At 37.8% G+C, this 18,157-nt stretch overlaps 2 pseudogenes; both read right to left on the reverse strand.

Moving 5' to 3' along the window:
• Positions 1 to 822: 822 nt before the first annotated feature.
• LOC109699363 (vomeronasal type-1 receptor 4-like) lies at positions 823 to 1,744 on the reverse strand (annotated as a pseudogene).
• Positions 1,745 to 10,104: 8,360 nt separating this feature from the next.
• On the reverse strand, positions 10,105 to 10,459 carry LOC109699362 (V-type proton ATPase subunit G 3 pseudogene; annotated as a pseudogene).
• Positions 10,460 to 18,157: the final 7,698 nt, after the last annotated feature.

Genomic DNA, 18,157 nt, shown 5'->3' on the forward strand with positions numbered 1-18,157 from the left:
ATTTCTGTGATGTGAAAATCAAAAATATTTCTATAACTCTTCTGAAGATCCTAGGAGAATAATAAGATTACTAGATTATGAAAAAGGCATTTATACTCATGGCACAATCATCATGAACATTCTGATTGCCACAGTGTCTGTCCCCACCATCACAATGCAGTTCTAATTTAGATGACATGGATTGGCTCAGGTGAATGATACAGATGAATGATCCCCCACCTGAGGATTGATGAACATAGGAAAACCAATCCTTTAAAGAGCTACTAACACCTGCTATATCCCTCGTAACAGGTGAGAAATAATCTTTATTTTCTTGTGCAAGAGAGAATTCTGTCCACACTTCCAGAAGTTGACACTATCCCTGTCTTCCAAAGTTCTTGTTTTTTTGTATATCCAATAAAAGACAGTTGAGATCAAAAGCTGTCCATAAAACATAAACATACATGAGAAATGAGTAGAAAGTTGTTTCCATACAATATTCCTCACTCATTTCTGCAGTGCTTTTGCTTTCTGCAAACTTTTGCAGGACCACCACTTGGTCAACCACTCTGTTTAAACAGACTTGAAGAACTGATAACTAATCCATTCAATTTCCTTCAAGCAACAGTAAAATTTTTGTCAACAAGATGCTATGCATTACGACAAGATGAACCTATCTTACTGCTACTACTGTATCTTTGTAGGTCCACTCACCCACCAGAGGACAACCTGATATGTATGTATTAGGGTTTACCTTAGAAAGTGAATGAGTCACTCTATATGTTTGATATTTGAGGGAGATGAGTGACTAAACAATAGAATAGTCTGTACAAACATGCAATTTTACAGTCTTATGATCAGATTAGAAGATTTTGTATTCCTTCTCCAGACAAAACAGAGCCTAGATACAGTGGAGTCATGGCTCAGGAGAACAAAGGGGCTTAAAGTTGGAAAACACATAGATATTAGGGCAGTGATATTCACCAGCCACTGACTGGGATGATGAAAATGAGTAATACAAGCATGTAAGATGGAGGAGAGGGTGGAAAAAGTCACAAAGGTGGACACCAGGACAAGGATGCGTTGGGCAGCCCTGGACTCAGGGGATGCTCCTGTGGACACTCTACTGCGAATGTGTTGGACCTGCTGCTTGTGCCTATGTAGACTGACAATCATGGAGCCACTGGAGCAGATTATGAACAGAGAAAATAAAACTTCAGGGAATACAAATAGTGCTGCATATAATGAGTCTGTGACTTCATCATTGCCTACAGAGGAACAGTATTCAAAATCTCTTCTGTTTGTCATGTTCTTGCTATACACATAGCAAATTTCATTTTACCACTATGTACAGGATCCAGCAGAGGTTAATGGAGAGTCCAATGTACTTTGGAGCTTTAACTCTAAGATCTTTCCAGCAGGAGTTCCTAGGGATGATGGTGATGGCCTGGAAGATACTCAAGAGGCAGGTGGTACCAATGGACACACTCCTGCTTACTCTTTGAATATACAAAATAAGTGTGCAGACAAAATCACCGAAGAAACTTTTCAATCCAAAAGCTGCCATTGAGTGGGGAAGTCCTTTAAAGAGAATGATCAAGGAGTTGGCTATAATCAGGTGCTTGAGAATCAAGTCTGTGATCTTTAATGTGCGTTCATTGTAGTAAAGGACTAGAAAGTAGTAAAGAAGAGAGAAATTTCCCAGAATTCCAACCATAGTCAGTGACAGGAACATTATTCCGATTACAAAATCCCTGGAAGACATTCTGTTATTCAAAAAATGTCTTTCAAAATTATGTGAACAAGTTTTCCCTTAAGAAAAATGGCCCATTAAAAGCTTTTTGTAGTCCCATAAGCTACTTGGGAAGCTAAGGCAGGAGGACTGCTTGAGCTCAAGAGTTTGAAGTGAGTGTGGGCAACATAGAAAAACTCAGTCTCCGAAAATTTTTTTTGACATCAACAGTAACTTTCATTGTATGCTCCATGAGACTGTTAAAGACATTACAATGTACATATCAAAAGTGTGAATTACCAGTGTATTTCATAGAAAAGTCAGTACTAAGGATGAGATGGTATTTCCCTGGAAAATAAATCAACAATAAGTGAGAACAAATGTAAAGAAAGCATATTCAACATTTCTAGAATAAATAGATATTTGCTAGCCGTGTTGGCAAAAAGATACATCATTGTTCACTACCTGCATCATACAAGAGATCAATTCTGAATAGATTTCTGATCTCAACTCTAAAGTAATGAAAATTTTATCAGAAAAAGCATATCTGTGTGGCCTTAGAGAAGAAGATATTTACTAAGCAGCATAAAACATATGAACCATATGGCTGTAATCACAAATTAGTGGTGGAGGTAGGAGGATCATGGTCCAAGGCTCAGCCAGGCAAAAGTTCAAGACTTTATATGTAAAACACAATAAAATCAAGATGACTGGGGTTGGTACAATGGTAGCAATCTTGGCTTCAAGCATGAGGCCCTGAATTCAATCTCCTAACAGACAGAGAAAGAGAGAGCGAGAGAGAGACACACACAGAGAGAGAGAGTATAAATAAAACTGCAGAGATCTTAATAAAATATTCATAGTATAGTCTAATCCTTCAGGAAACTGACCTTCATCCTAGTTGGATTTAATGAATGCAAGATCAGCTCAATATTTAGTTTGGCTTTAGAAATATTTATTATCATTATAGGAATAAAAGCATAGTAATTTATTGCTCAAATAAATTATTGAGCAATGTTAATTTGTCTCTAAACCATGAGACATGAAACATTATTATTTGGTAGAATTGTGCGGGATGGAAATCAAGTTATCACCAAAAGCTGCATTTACTCTTCTTCTAGAGTAAGTGCGAGTATTAATGAAGCAAAATTTATGAAAGACATCCAAATACAAGAGGCGTATGTAAATAGAATCCAGAGAATACACACTCTTGTGCATTGTATAAATTGACTTACAAAGGAAAATGTGCTGTGAATTTATGATTAGCATTGGAATATTTTCAAACCTGAGGAAATAACACAAGATACATTTTGTTACCTTTGTGTGAAATGTTTCATCTCCAAGTTCAAGAGGGAATGCAGTCTCACCATAATCATCACACCACAGATGTTTTAGTAGAGACATAGTAATTTCTGTCTCCATAACATGGATCATAAATAGAGAGTTTACGTAAGAACTGTTTTAATCATACTTTTTATGGCAGTACTGGGGTTTGAGCTCAGGGCCTCACACTTGCTGAGGCAGGCACTCTGCCACTTGTGCTACTCCAGCAGTCCTAGAACTTTTTTTTTTATTTCAGAAACATATTCAAGTCCTGGTTTCTTCAGAATATTAGGTGATTTTATAGTTCCAGTATAATCTTCACTACAGGCATGAAGCCATTCTAATCACATCTATAATGGTAAGTATCACAAATTAGCCTAGGTTTCATGTAAGGTAATGTGAATGGCAGGTTGATTTAATTATGACAATCTTTAAGCACCTTGACAATCAGTTTTCATTGTAACCAAGATTAGTCACCAATACTCACCCACAGTGAGGATTTTATTTAATTATATTAGGAGTTATCAAAGATTGGCATAAGGTCAGGGACACTTCTGTCTTTACTAGCTCAGCTTATACCTAAGGATTGCTGCCTTTTCCTTGTCTATCCTGGATCTTGTGCTACTCCAGAATCTGTTTTACAGACCTGTGCACTAACTCAGACTTCCTTTCCTCACTTGCTCTGCCATTGAGTCTGAAATACAGAACACTTACCTGACTCCTTCCCTCTGAGGCAGTGGGCTCAGTGTGAAGGTCAGGACATCATTACAGCCAGCATTGTGAAAGAGGGAGGCAGTTCATCCCTGAGATAAAGGTTCATGGTTCTGTGACCTCACCTCCCTTCAGAGCTACAATTATCATTTTGCCTGTAGTGGCAATGACAATGCCAGCTTCTGGAGTTCAGAATACTGCTAAAATGTTTTTCCTGATAGCCAATTACCAAAACCAATTATGAGTTTCTTGTGAGTATGTTTTTAATGGTTGTTTTTATGAGTGTATACTAATTATACAAATTGAGATGCTCCGCTGTGATTTTCCATACACGCATGTAATGTATTTTGATCATATTCACATGCTCTGTTCCTCTTTCATATCCAACTTTCCCAAGAATTTCCCATTTTTACCTTTCTTGCAAAATTTAAAAAATAAATTTCATGTTTGTACAATGTACTTGAATCATATGCCTCCTTTTCAGTGTTTTCCACCCCTCCACCCCCAACTGTTTCTCCCCTAATTAGCGTCCCTTATGTTTATGTACTTTTCTTAGATCTATATTCCACATGAGAGAAAATGTGGTATTTACCCTTTCTAGCTTGACTTATTTCACTTCACTTGATACTCTGTAGTTTTCACCACTTTCCAGCAAATAACATAATTTCATTCTTCTATTCCTGAATAATATTCCACTATATATATATACAATTATCATTTTGCCTGTAGTGGCAATGATATATATATATATATAAAACATTTCCTTTACACATTTATTAGTAGATGGGCACCTAAGCTGATCCCACAACTTGCCTACTGTGAATAGTGCTACAATAAATATGGTTGTACAGGTATGTCTACCTTGTGAGTACTTTCCAAAAAGTAAAGTGTTTGGGAGAAGCTCCTAATCTTTCATGATCCCTGATGGGGCTAACATACTCTCATATGGAAAGTTGAGGAAATACTGAGTTTTGATTTATGAGTGTTTCAGAGATACCTGTTTGTCTCACTCAGTTCTAGGCTTGCCTGTGTTTGTCTACCCTAAATCAAGTTAACTCTTAATTTTTAGATTCTTAACCTGTACTCTTTAAATTATTCAAGAGAAAAACAGAATTAGGGAAAGTATCTGAGAAGAATGTCTTATGAGGTAAGAGTAAAAGGAAGAACATGATACCGTAATTTACATTCAAAGCCACTGGACCCATTTGTACAATTGCATGTGTACTAAGTTTGAAATGATAAAATAGAAATATTTTAGGAAAAATTACACATATAGAGCCAGCAGTGAGAGGAAGTCTGAATAGATCACTGTCACTAGAAGAAAAAGAGTTTTATGACAGTCCCTCACAAATAAAACTGCCAGCATTGTATCAATCAGTTGGCAAATTCTACATAGTCTTTATTAATCACATAAGCCAATTCTACCTTCTCAGTGCAACAGCATTGAATATGTTCTAGAGACAGCCACACTTATTTTTATTCAGAAAAATATGGAGCACCCATTGCTTATATAATTAACAAAGCATTATAAGTCTTAACATTTAAAAATGTATCCTTTGTCTTTTGAAATTTTTGCTAAGTCTATATCTATTCCACTGTGAGGGTTCTTAGGCCGTCTGAGAAATTAGAGGGATGCAGTTCACACAAGATCATCATCACTTCTGATCCACCTGCAAGCCAGAGGGTTCCCAAGACACCCTGATCCTCAATATTTCACTAGAAGAATTTATGACACCCACTGAAAACTGCTGTGCTCATGGTTATAGGGAAAGGACACAGGTTAAATCAGTCAGGGAAAGAAGCAGAAAGGATAGAATCCAGGAAAAGTAGCATATAATGAGTTGTTGTCCTCCCTGCTTGTCCATTTCATACATTTTCACATTTTAAAATTAACTTAATTACTTATTTACACCACTGACCTATCAGCATCACTTTGAATTAGGTTAGTTCTTCAGTACACATTGTATTTTCAAGTCAAGGAATAGAGCCATGTTGTTCACAACACATCCTGCAAACATACACATGCATACAAATAAATACATTTACACACTTGGATATATTTGTAAGTACATACTATGGACATGCACATACTCAAATACTTTCAAATACATACCCACATTCTGGTACTCACCATTATATGCATCCACAAGGCAGTCACCCAATATGGGATATAACACAATAATAAGTGCACATATGAAAAACTGTGCACCACTTTACACCTGAGAGTGCCAGAAAATGATGGTCATGTCTTTGCTCTGTATTCCTTTTAACTTACCACACCACACCAGGACAATATTTTACATATTCAGCATTTAAACAGTAATCTGATCTTTGCTACTTTATGTGGATGATGAGAAAGTTGAAGTGTGTGGCATATGACTGAGAATGGGTGGAACAGAGAATGACTTAAGAGAGAGAAAGCATAAAGACAAAGAGCATAGTGGTCAGATGGGAGTGTAGAGAGCCTGGAGTTCAGGGGGATTGGGGGTGGTAAGGAAGGGGGCAGGGGGGTAAGGGGGGAGAAATGACCCAAACATTGTATGCACATATGAATAAAATTTTAAAAATGCTAAAAAGAAATTAAAGTGAGAAAAATCAAGGAAACGGGAAAAAAATGTACTGGTCTCAAATTGAGGTAGGCAGATTTCCATCCTGTGGCATTACTCCCTTAGATAAATTATATTAGATGACATAAGAAACTTTGAAGATGCAGTTGAGTTTCCTAACTATCTGCTGTTAAAATACAGAGATGTTTGCAACTAAATGCTTATATCCCCCCAAATACATGAGCTGAGATCTAAACTTCCAATGCCATGTAATAAGAGGTAGGGTAGCCGGGTGCTGGTGTCTTATGCCTATAATCCTAGCTACTCAGGAGGCAGAGATCAGGAGGATTGAGGCTTGAAGCTAGCCTGGACAGACAGGTCTGTGAGACCCTACCTAAAATGAAAGCCCTTCAGGAAAAAGGGTTGGTGGAGTGGCTCAAGGGGTAGGCCCTGAGTAAAAACCCCAGTACCACAAAAAAGAGGTGGGGTACAGGAAGATAATTAGGAAATTAGGTGAAACCCTCATGAATGGAATTAGTGTTTTTAGTAGAATGAATAAGAGAGCTGTGAAAATGCTGTTGAGTATGTTCCATTGCCCTTCGTCCAATCCATCTTCTCACTCACAAAAGTAGTAAATAAAGCAGGCAGGAGGAAAAATTTTGAGGTGCAGGACATGTTTATAGCATAGATTATAGAAATTTCCATTCATGGTCTGGAATAGCTTTGAGGTGACTCTCCTTCCACAATTACAGCCCAGGTCTAAACCTGTTTCTTTTGTAGAAGTGAGTCAAATAATGTCTTATTTTCCTATCTTACTGTCTTTATTCTTCATAAAGAATACTCTGGCTGGCAACTGCCATGGGAGCCAGTTGGTCAGAAGTATGGCTGTCTCTTAGGATTTGCTAGTGACATCTGAAGTAGGAGCAGTGTTGTCTGGCACTAACTCTGGGAGATAGTGTCAGAAATGAATTGAATTGTTGGACACCAGATTGGTGTCAGAAAACTGAAGAAAAGGTATCAAAAATCTCAATGTAGGGTCTATGAGAGGGCCAAAGAAGAAGCCAGAATTGCAGACAACCCATAGAAGAGCTACAAGACAAAGTGACACAAATCATCTTGTGCTAGTTCCCCAAGAGCAGGTGAGCTTCCCAAAGTTTGGACCCCTTCACAACAATATAGTTATGGGCATTGTGCTGTAACTATTATTCAAAGCATGTCCCAATAGGAAGCTTGCACAGATGGCTGCAATACACAAGAGGAACAAGGTGCAGTCAGAAGAATGGGTCAGAGGACTTGGCCTCTGTGCTGTAGGTGAATATCCTGTTGTAGCTCAGAACTCAAGACCCACAAAGTCTGGCTCTTTGGCATGCAGAATTTTTTTTATTAGGATATATTCATTGTACAGGGAGGGATGCATTGTGACACTTCCAAATAGGCTTATATTGTACATTAGTTTAGATTGCCCCCATCGTCTCTCCCACTCAGTCCCCTCCCTGTCCCACTTAAAGCAATTGCAGGAGGTTTCTTTGTTCTATTTCGTGTAAGTATATGAAGTTCATCCACCGTATACCCTCACCTTAATCCCCTCCATTCACCCTCCCTCCCCCACAAGTATGCCCCATACTGTACTTATTTTACACCCCATCTTTTGTTATTAATATTTAAGTTAATGCTCCAAGGGGTTTCTCAATGTATCCCCACTGTGAGTCTTTACTTTAGTCTGTTCAACCCCTTCCATTCTTCTCCCTTACCCTTTTACCTGCCACTCCCCCCATTTTTCAATAGCTTTCAACGTATATCCTTATATCCTCTGCCTACACAGATGTTATGTTTTACGATATTGTTGATGCTCTATCATTCTCTTTTCTTTTCCCTCCTTCCCCGAGTTCCATGGAGTAGTTCCAATATTACAAACATGTTCTACATGAGTTTGTGTATGATCATGTTTGTTTTTGTGTATATAAATATCTATCTTCCAAATATGAGAGAAAACAAGCAGCCTTTGTGTTTTTAAGCCTGGTTTACTTCACTTAACTTGATGTCCTCCAATTGTATTCATTTACTTTCCAACTGCATGTCATGTCGTCTTTATGGCTGAGTAAAACTCCATTGTGATATATACCACATTTTCTTGATCTATTCATCTGTAGGGCACCTGGGTTGTTTCCATAGCTTGGCTATTGTAAATAGTGCTGCGATGAATATTGGTGTACAGGTGTCTCTATTGTATCCTGTCTTATGTTTCTTTGCGTTGATGCTCAGGAGCAGTATCACTGGATCATATGACAGTTCTATCTTTAGCTTCTTGAGGCATCTCCATACTGCTTTCCATAATGGTTGTACTGGTTTGCATTCCCACCAACAGTGTATAAGGGTTCCTGCTTTGCTGATACTGAATGTTTGAACTGAAGGACATTTTTAGGTGTTCAGAAGCAAAGTCTCAGGTGAATTTAAGATATATTTCACTTTCCTTTCCATGTGGGCTTACTTCATGTCAACCCAGGCAACAAAGAGGCCCTAACTTCAAAGCATCTGGTAGGGTAAGGGGAATAGGAAAGAAGAGATTTATTGGCTTTTTGTTTCTTTTTTTATAACTGTATATCAATTGTAGAAATGATTTAACTGTGATATTTCCATAAATGGACACAATGCACCTTGATCATATTCACCCACATTATTCTTCCTTAAACTCCTTCCTCCCCTCTTTAAAAATCATTTAAATGCATTTCATCATTCCATTTTCATATATGTATATAATATTCACATCCTCACCACCCTCCCACTGGATCTCCACTTGAAAACAATCCCACTTTTACATTCATGTCATTTTATTCTTATTTTTATTTTGCCAAAATTTGTTACTTTTATTTGTACTGGAATTAGCCATTTCCTGCACAAATTACTTGAAAACCAAAGACACTTGGTATTCATGATTCCTAGTGATGCATGTGTAGAAACTTCCCCAGAAACAGAAATGAATTAACATTGCCAGGCTGAAACCCAGTGCATTGCAGTTTCTCAAGCAACTCTAGCTGAGGTCCTTAGACACCAATGGTCATTTGTAACTGGGGACACTTCTTCCACAATAGGACTGAGATACTTCATACATTGAACTAACAAAGTACTGAGCACTTTAGAAGTGAGCTTAGTTATTACAGAGACATAATGCTAACTCATTATGCCTGGGAGTTCACTTCTTTACTAAATCAGATTATCACGTACTTTTCTTTTAAAAATCTACTTGAATGAGACTTGTACCTGGTTAGTTGAAGGCATGGAATCCATTTCTTTCAAGATGATTATGTAACCATCATTTCTATCTTTGCCTGTGTCTCTTCTTTTTATGCATTTTTTAGAGTTTTTTTTGAGCTAGTGGTGACATTTTATGGTTTCTTCATTGATTAACGAATTCAATAAAATCCTTGACATGTTCACTTTAGATGTGTATAAGAATATTCCCTTTAAAAACTCTTAACAACCACATCTAAGATCACATCTTCTTAATTGATAAAAAGAAGAAATAAGAAAAACATCTTAAAAGAGCTGTCATGACTGTTTTCAAGTGTCAAAAACATGTTACTCTTTATCTTTGACTTACCAGAAGTTAAATGATGAGATCTTAACTATTACAAGGCAAGATAAAATCATTTTTAATCATCTTTATATCAGTGTCTATATGTGAATTTTCTCATGTGGAAATTTGTAAATATCCAGAAAATTTCAGATTACACTCCAAATTCCTTAACATAAACATGAATCCCTAAGCAAGCAGGAGGCACCCACATGTCACTTATCTCACAGGATGATGGACATTTAGCTTATGGCTCTGTAGTTCACATGGATTTCTGGTTTCATGTCACACACCATGCTCAGAAGCTGTTTAGTGACAACTTCTATGCATTTATTGTAGCTTTTGTTCAGTTCTTGAATCTTCTCTTGTGTTTGTTGTTTTATTTCACCTGCGAGATTACTCTGAGAGCCCGTTATCTTAGATTGTTTCAGCCGAAACTCCTCCTCTCTGCATTCTGTACTGGTCAATTTCAGCCATTGCCTCTTCCTTAGCTTGCTTCAATCTCTTCCCTTTTCACTTCTTGGCTTCTTCTAGCTTGTCTTTGGCCCTTCTTTCTGCCTGAAGGAGCTGTTGAATCCCCTGACACTGGCTGGTCATGGCAATTTTCTCCAGGTTGGGTGGCTCCTGTGAAATCTGGGAAAGACTGAGAGGTGATTTTTCCTTTCAGAAATCACCACATAGCTCAAATTGTTGCATGAACAGTGAAACACGGCAGTTTGTTCCAACATTCGTGTCACTTAAAAAAAATCTAGATTCTGCAAGAGAAAACATTGTGATATTTGTGTTTCTAAGTCTGGCTTATTTTACATGATGATTTCCAATTTCATTCATATTCATGAAAATGACATGGCTTTGTTTTTTGTATGGCTGAATAATATGCCACAGTGTATATACACCACATTTTCTTTATCCTTTCATTGGTTGCTGGGCAACTGGGTTGATTCCATAGCTTGACTATTGAGAATAGTGCTGCAATAAACATGTGTGGGTATCTGTATTACATGCTGACTTACATTCCTTTGGCTATATGCCTAGGCATGGTATACCAAGCTCATAAAATTGTTCTAATTTTAGTTTTTGAGGCACATCCAAGCTGATTTTCATAGCGGCTGCACTGATTTACATCTCATTAACAGTGCATCCCCCCACCCCTGCCACACACACATCTTGCCAACAATTGTTGTTATTTGTTTTCTTTTTTTTTCACATGGCTTAGTTTTATTCCTGGCTCTAAAGACTGCTGTCTGTGTGATCTTGGACAATTCCTTTTTCTGAATTCCTTTGTGTTGTTTTCTTTTTTTTTTTTTTCATTTTTCTTTTATTATTCATATGTGCATACAAGGCTTGGTTCATTTCTCCCCCCTGCCCCCACTCCCTCCCTTACCACCCACTCCGCCCCCTCCCTCTCCCCCCCTCAAACCCAGCAGAAACTATTTTGCCCTTATTTCTAATTTTGTTGTAGAGAGAGTATAAGCAATAATAGGAAGGAACAAGGGTTTTTGCTGGCTGAGATAAGGATACCTATACAGGGCATTGACTCACATTGATTTCCTGTGCGTGGGTGTTACCTTCTAGGTTAATTCTTTTTTTTTTTTTTCATTTTTCTTTTATTATTCATATGTGCATACAAGGATTGGTTTAATTCTCCCCACTGCCCCCACCCCCTCCCTTACCACCCACTCCGCCCCCTCCCTCTCCCCCCCTCAATACCCAGCAGAAACTATTTTGCCCTTATTTCTAATTTTGTTGTAGAGAGAATATCAGCAATAACAGGAAGGAACAAGGGTTTTTGCTGGTTGACATAAGGATAGCTATACAGGGCATTGACTCACATTGATTTCCTGTGCGTGGGTGTTACCTTCTAGGTTAATTCTTTTTGATCTAACCTTTTCTCTAGTACCTGTTCCCCTTTTCCTATTGGCCTCAGTTGCTTTAAGGTATCTGCTTTAGTTTCTCTGCATTAAGGGCAACAAATGCTAGCTAGTTTTTTAGGTGTCTTACCTATCCTCACCCCTCCCTTTTGTGCTCTCGCTTTTATCATGTGCTCATAGTCCAATCCCCTTGTTGTGTTTGCCCTTGATCTAATGTCCACATATGAGGGAGAACATATGATTTTTGGTTTTTTGAGCCAGGCTAACCTCACTCAGAATGATGTTCTCCAATTCCATCCATTTACCAGAGAATGATAACATTTCGTTCTTCTTCATAGCTGCATAAAATTCCATTGTGTATAGATACCACATTTTCTTAATCCATTCGTCAGTGCTGGGGCATCTTGGCTGTTTCCATAACTTGGCTATTGTGAATAGTGCCACAATAAACATGGATGTGCAGGTGCCTCTGGAGTAACAGTCTTTTGGGTATATCCCCAAGAGTGGTATTGCTGGATCAAATGGTAGATCGATGTCCAGCTTTTTAAGTAGCCTCCAAATTTTTTTCCAGAGTGGTTGTACTAGTCTACATTCCCACCAACAATGTAAGAGGGTTCCTTTTTCCTCCGCATCCTCACCAACACCTGTTGGTGGTGGTGTTGCTGATGATGGCTATTCTAACAGGGGTGAGGTGGAATCTTAGTGTGGTTTTAATTTGCATTTCCTTTATTGCTAGAGATGGTGAGCATTTTTTCATGTGTTTTCTGGCCATTTGAATTTCTTCTTTTGAGAAAGTTCTGTTTAGTTCACGTGCCCATTTCTTTATTGGTTCATTAGTTTTGGGAGAATTTAGTTTTTTAAGTTCCCTGTATATTCTGGTTATCAGTCCTTTGTCTGATGTATAGTTGGCAAATATTTTCTCCCACTCTGTGGGTGTTCTCTTCAGTTTAGAGACCATTTCTTTTGATGAACAGAAGCTTTTTAGTTTTATGAGGTCCCATTTATCTATGCTATCTCTTAGTTGCTGTGCTGCTGGGGTTTCATTGAGAAAGTTCTTAACTATACCTACTAACTCGAGAGTATTTCCTACTCTTTCTTGTATCAACTTAAGAGTTTGGGGTCTGATATTAAGATCCTTGATCCATTTTGAGTTAATCTTGGTATAGGGTGATATACATGGATCTAGTTTCAGTTTTTTGCAGACTGCTAACCAGTTTTCCCAGCAGTTTTTGTTGAAGAGGCTGCTATTTCTCCATCATATATTTTTAGCTCCTTTGTCAAAGATAAGTTGCTTATAGTTGTGTGGCTTCATATCTGGATCTTCTATTTTGTTCCACTGGTCTTCATGTCTGTTTTTGTGCCAGTACCATGCTGTTTTTATTGTTATTGCTTTGTAATATAGTTTGAAGTCAGGTATTGTGATACCTCCTGCATTCTTTTGACTGAGTATTGCCTTGGCTATTCGTGGACTCTTGTGTTTCCATATAAATTTAACGGTAGATTTTTCAATCTCTTTAGTGAATGTCATTGGAATTTTGATGGGAATTGCATTAAACATGTAGATTACTTTTGGGAGTATCGACATTTTTACTATGTTGATTCTACCAATCCATGAGCATGGGAGATCTCTCCACTTTCTATAGTCTTCCTCAATCTCTTTCTTCAGAAGTGTATAGTTTTCCTTGTAGAGGTCTTTCACATCTTTTGTTAGGTTTACACCTAGGTATTTGATTTTTTTTGAGGCTATTGTAAATGGAATTGTTTTCATACATTCTTTTTCCCTTTGCTCATTGTTAGTGTATAGAAATGCTAATGATTTTTCTATGTTGATTTTATATCCTGCTACCTTGCTATAGCTATTGATGATGTCTAGAAGCTTCTGAGTAGAGTTTTTTGGGTCTTTAAGGTATAGGATCATGTCGTCTGCAGATAGGGATATTTTGACAGTTTCTTTACCTATTTGTATTCCTTTTATTCCTTCTTCTTGCCTAATTGCTCTGGCTAGGAATTCCAGTACTATGTTGAATAGGAGTGGAGATAGTGGGCATCCTTGTCTGGTTCCTGATTTTAGAGGGAATTGTTTTAATTTTTCTCCGTTAAGTATAATGCTGGCTGTAGGTTTGTCATATATAGCTTTTATAATGTTGAGGAACTTTCCTTCTATTCCTAGTTTTCTTAGAGCTTTTATCATGAAATGATGTTGGATCTTATCAAAGGCTTTTTCTGCATCTATTGAGATGATCAAGTGGTTTTTGTCTTTGCTTCTGTTAATGTGGTTTATTATGTTTATTGATTTTCGTATGTTGAACCACCCCTGCATCCCTGGGATGAAGCCTACTTGGTCGTGGTGAATGATCTTTTTGATGTGTTGCTGAATTCAGTTTGCCATTATTTTGTTGAGGATTTTTGCATCAATGTTCATTAAGGAGATTGGCCTATAGTTCTTCTTTTTGGAGGTGTCTTTGCCTGGTTTTGGGATAAGTGTAATAGTGGCTTCATAAAATGTGTTTGGCAGTTTTCCTTCCCTTTCTATTTCATGGAACAGTTTAAGTAGGGTTGGTATCAGTTCTTCTTTAAAGGTCTGATAGAATTTAGTAGAGATTCCATCAGGTCCTGGACTTTTCTTTTTGGGGAGACTCTTGATTGCTGCTTCAATTTCATTTTGTGTTATAGATCCATTCAGGTGATTAATTTCCTCTTGGTTCAGTTTTGGATGATCATATGTATCTAGAAATCTGTCCATTTCTTTAAGATTTTCAAATTTATTTGAATATAGGTTCTCAAAGTAGTCTCTGATGATTTCCTGGACTTCCATGGTGTTTGTTGTTATCTCCCCTTTTGCATTCCTGATTCTACTAATTTGGGTTTTTTCTCTCCTCATTTTAGTCAGGTTTGCCAGGGGTCTATCGATCTTGTTTATTTTTTCAAAGAACCAACTTTTTGTTTCATTAATTCTTTGTATGGTTTTTTTGGTTTCTATTTTGTTGATTTCAGCTCTTATTTTTATTATTTCTCTCCTTCTATTTGTTTTGGGATTTGCTTGTTCTTGTTTTTCTAGGAGTTTGAGATGTATCATTAGGTCATTGATTTGGGATCTTTCAATCTTTTTAATATATGCACTCATGGCTATAAACTTTCCTCTCAAGACTGCCTTAGCTGTGTCCCATAGGTTCCGGTAGCTTGTGTTTTCATTTTCATTGATTTCTAGGAACTTTTTAATTTCCTCTTTTATTGCATCGATGATCCATTCTTCATTAAGTAATGAGTTATTTAGTTTCCAGCTGTTTGCATGTTTTTTGTCTTTACTTTTGTTGTTGAGTTCTACTTTTACTGCATTGTGGTCAGATAGTATGCATGGTATTATTTCTATTTTCTTATATTTGCTGAGGCTTGCTTTGTGCTCTAGGATATGATCTATTTTGGAGAAGGTTCCATGGGCTGCTGAGAAGAATGTATATTGTGTAGAGGTTGGATGAAATGTTCTGTAGACATCTACTAGGTCCACTTGATCTATTGCATATTTTAGATCTTGGATTTCTTTATTGATTTTTTGTTTGATGACCTATCTATTGATGATAATGGAGTGTTAAAGTCTCCCACAACCACTGTGTTGGCGTTTATATATGCTTTTAGGTCTTTCAGGGTATGTTTGATGAAATTGGGTGCGTTAACATTGGGTGCGTACAGATTGATGATTATTATTTCCTTTTGGTCTATTTCCCCTTTTATTAGTATGGAATGTCCTTCTTTATCTCGTTTGATCAATGTAGGTTTGAAGTCTACTTTGTCAGAGATAAGTATTGCTACTCCTGCTTGTTTTCGGGGGCTATTAGCTTGGTAAATCTTCTTCCAGCCTTTCATCCTAAGCATATGCTTATTTCTGTCTGTGAGATGAGTCTCCTGTAAGCAACAAATTGTTGGATCTTCTTTTTTAATCCATTTTGTCAAACGGTGTCTTTTGATGGGTGAATTAAGTCTGTTAACATTAAGCGTTAGTACTGATAGGTATGTGGTGATTTCTGCCATTTAGTTGTCTTAGTTGTTTGAAGGTTTGATTGTGTGTACCTAAGTTGAGGTTACTCTCTACTGTCTTGCTTTTTCTTATCCTGTGGTTTGGTGCTGCCTGCCTTTTCATGGTTAAGTTGGGTGTCACTTTCTGTGTGCAGGATCCCTTGCAGAATCTTTTGTAGTGGTGGCTTTGTGGTCACATATTGTTTTAGTTTCTGCTTATCATGGAAGACTTTTATTGCTCCATCTATTTTGAATGATAGCTTTGCTGGGTAGAGTATCCTGGGATTGAAGTTATTTTCATTCAGTGCCCGGAAGATCTCACCCCACGCTCTTCTTGCTTTTAATGTTTCTGTTGAGAAGTCTGCTGTGATTTTGATGGGTTTACCTTTGTATGTTACTTGTTTTTTCTCTCTTACAGCCTTCAATATTCTTTCCTTAGTTTCTGAACTTGTTGTTTTAATGATGATATGTTGTGGAGTAGTTCTATTTTGATCTGGTCTGTTTGGCGTCCTGGAGGCCTCTTGCATTTGTATGGGAATATCTTTCTCTAGATTTGGGAAATTTTCTGTTATTATTTTGTTGAATATATTACGCATTCCCTTCGCTTGCACTTCTTCTCCTTCTTCGATGCCTATTTGTTTTCTTGTTGATAGTCATGCTGACTGTTGTGAGATGGAATCTCAATGTCATTTTAATTAATATTTCCTTTAAGGCTAAGGATGTTGAACATATTTTCATAGAGAAAGAAGGCCCTTTTACCTTCACTGTAACCCTCCCCCCCACCAAGCTGTCCAAGGTGGGATATAGGAGCCCTAGTTACATGTGATGAAGTTAGGACCAAAGAGAGCTTATAGGAAAGTGAGAATGGCCCTGTGGGGGTAGAATCCTGCAAGGCAAGGATCTGAGGAATTAGGATACTTTGGATGGTCTCTGCCTGTAGTAGGAAGATTCACTTATGAATGGTGATTTATAGTTAACTAAATTCCATCATATACAGTATCCCCTGTGAGACTTACATTGTCCCATCATATACAGCAGCCCCTGTGAAACTTACCGTGTTCCTGATTGTGCAGGCAGGAAGTATTCCAAAGGAACTGTCTGTGACTTGGGAAGTTATGCAACATGGACTTTTTTTTTTTTTTTACCAAATTAATGGATAGCACTCTCATTGGATCTTACACCACCTACTGACTAGTAAGACACATTGCAGGCTTCCATCATAGTCATGTGCATCACACATTGGGAGAACTGCCCCAGGTTCTGATTTGTTCCTATATAGTCTGCCCTTTGAGGGCTCTGCTTTCTGAGAGGGTCATCTTCACAAGTTGACATCCTTAGTGGTGGGGACTTGGGAGCCCATGGAAAAGAAGATAAAGAGGTGGCCTTTGGTGAGCCCAGGGCTGAATAGGCAGGTCTTCACTTTTTGATGCTTCACTTTTGTCGTTCTGTTTTCCTCTGACTGATATAGAAAGACAGTTAAAGAATAGGAGGTTGCAACCCAATTCTCACTGTTCTCTCTCAAAGCAAGTTGAAGATATTATTCATAAATATACTGGTTTTTCTCCATCAAACTAATGAAGGTCTGTATTCCTTCCCTATAATTCATTTGCAAAGCAGATTTAATTTTTATATATGTTTTCCCTTTCTCAAGAAATTCAAAGAAGGCTTATCTTTTCATGATCTTCTATTGACTTTTCAGCCCGTGGTCCTTTGCTGTGATCTGTTAGAAGCATGACTCCACGAGATAGGATTCTTCTTGAATCTCTACATTATTCTGCAGACCAGCATCACCTCAGAGCCTTAACTTAAAGATCTGTGGTATGCGAAGGTGGCATATGAATAGGTGATGCTGGACTCTTTCTTCTTGCAGGAATCTTGTATCTCAGTCTAGAATTTTTCCTGGAGCCACCTACAAGACTAAAAGCACTATTCCTCACTCTGACCCTTGCCTTGCCCAACCTTATTCTATATAAGAATGTATCCTTCCTTATCCTAAGAGTCTGATCTCAGATGTCTCTTACAGTGACATTACTGATAAAGTAAAGTAAAAAGAGGAACAGGCAAGTAGTGTATGGTGGTTTCAGGGTCTACTGTTTTCTTACTTATGCCTCTGACTTCCTCATATATTGGTAAAAATTGATTATTCTCCAGACCTTAGAAAAACAGAAGCTCCAGACCACACAGGAAGTAGAATAAGAATTATGGAGTCCAGTGCCACAGGCACTGGGTCCTCAGAACAAGGAAGCAGTTCTGCATTATCTGTAACACATTGTCTGGAGCAGCAGAATAAGAGTATGCATTCCAGACGAGAGTCCCAGGCCTGTATCACAGAGTGATGAAACAGCACAAAGAGTTGTTCAGGGTGGGGGAAAGAGATAAAAAGGAGGTGAGCCCTGTTCCATCTTCTGACAGT

This window comes from Castor canadensis, chromosome 16 (genome assembly GCF_047511655.1).
Source record: "Castor canadensis chromosome 16, mCasCan1.hap1v2, whole genome shotgun sequence".
Taxonomy (NCBI): Eukaryota; Metazoa; Chordata; class Mammalia; order Rodentia; family Castoridae; genus Castor; species Castor canadensis.